The sequence below is a fragment of the Lolium rigidum genome, chromosome 1 (assembly GCF_022539505.1).
Source record: "Lolium rigidum isolate FL_2022 chromosome 1, APGP_CSIRO_Lrig_0.1, whole genome shotgun sequence".
Taxonomy (NCBI): Eukaryota; Viridiplantae; Streptophyta; class Magnoliopsida; order Poales; family Poaceae; genus Lolium; species Lolium rigidum.
Window position 1 is genome coordinate 93,974,680 of NC_061508.1, and position 1,853 is coordinate 93,976,532.

Sequence of the window (1,853 nt, forward strand, 5' to 3'; positions counted from 1 at the left end):
TCCAACATTCACATAGCATGAAGGAGTGTCTATTTGCAAAATTAAGTTGCTTACTGATGAATCAGGGCAAAACACGTGAAGAGAATTATTATTAGTGAAGGTTAATTAATTGGGGCTGGGAACCCCGTTGCCAGCTCTTTTTGCAAAATTATTGGATAAGCGGATGAGCCACTAGTCCATTGGTGAAAGTCTGTCAAGAGTAAATGACAAGGTTGAAAGATAAAACACCACATACTTCCTCATGATCTATAAAACATTGACACAAATAAGGAGTAATAAAGTTTTGAATTGTTTAAAGGTAGCACATGAAGTATTTACTTGGAATGGCGTAAAAATACCACATAGTAGGTAGTTATGGTGGACACACATGGCATAGGTTTTGGCTCAAGATTTTGGATGCACGAGAAGCATTCCCTCTCAGTACAAGGCTTTGGCTAGCAAGGTTGTTTGAAGCAAACACAAGTATGAACCGGTATAGCAAAACTTACATAAGAACATATTGCAAGCATTATAAAACTCTACACTGTCTTCCTTGTTGCTCAAATACTTTTACCAGAAAATATCTAGACCTTAGAGAGACCAATCATGCAAACCAAATTTCAACAAGCTCTACGGTATTTCTCCACTAATAGGTTTAAACTACATGATGCAAGAGAAACATGATCTACTTGAGAGCTCAAAACAATTGCCAAGTATCAAATTATCCAAGACAATATGAGGCATTTTCTGTTTCCAACCAAATAAGAATAAATGCAATAGCTTCCAACTTTTGTCATTGAACATTAAAAGTAAAACGAAGAACACAAGTGTTCGTATGAAAAAGCGGAGCGTGTATCTCTCCCACACAAGGATTGCTAGGATCCGATCTTATTCAAACAAAACAAAAATAAAAACACACAGACGCTCCAAGTAAAGCACATAAGATGTGACCGAATAAAAATATAGTTTCAATAGAAGAAACCTGATAAGTTGATGAAGAAGGGGATGCCTTGGGCATCCCCAAGCTTAGACGCTTGAGTCTTCTTGAAATATGCAGGGATGAACCACGGGGGCATCCCCAAGCTTAGGCTTTTCACTCTTCTTGATCATATATCATCCTCCTCTCTTGACCCTTGAAAACTTCCTTCACACCAAACTTCTCATAAACTTCATTAGAGGGGTTAGTACTCAAAAAACTTTAATCCAATTTAGTCCTGTAGTGACACATTGCAAGAACTCAATAAAACATTAGCTACAGCTCTCCATGTCTAGAAAGCCTTGCTTAAAGTCCACAAGAGACAATGCAAAAAAAAAACAGAGACAGAATCTGTCAAAACAGAACAGCCACTAAACACGAATTTTTAAGAGGTACTTCCGTTGCTCAAATCAGAAAACTCAAAACTAATGAAAGTTGCGTACATATCTGAGGATAACTCACGTAAATTGGCAGATTTTTCTTAGTTACCTACAGAGAATCCTACCCAAATTCGTGACAACAAGAAATCTGTTTCTGCACAGAAATCCAAATCTAGCATCAACCTTCTATTAGAGACTTCACTTGGCACAACATTGCAATAAAATAAAGATAAGGAGAGATTGCTACAGTAGTAACAACTTCCAAGACACAACAAAACAGTAGCAAAATAAAGACATGGGTTATCTCCCAAGAAGTTCTTTCTTTATAGCCATTAAGATGGGCTCAGCAGTTTTAATTGATGCACTCGCAAGAAATAAGAGTTGAAGCAAAAGGGAGCATCAAGAAGCAAAGTCAAAACACATTTAAGTCTAACCCACTTCCTATGCATAGGAATCTTGTACACAAATAAATTCATGAAGAACAAAGTGACAAGCATAAGAAGATAAAACAAGAGTAA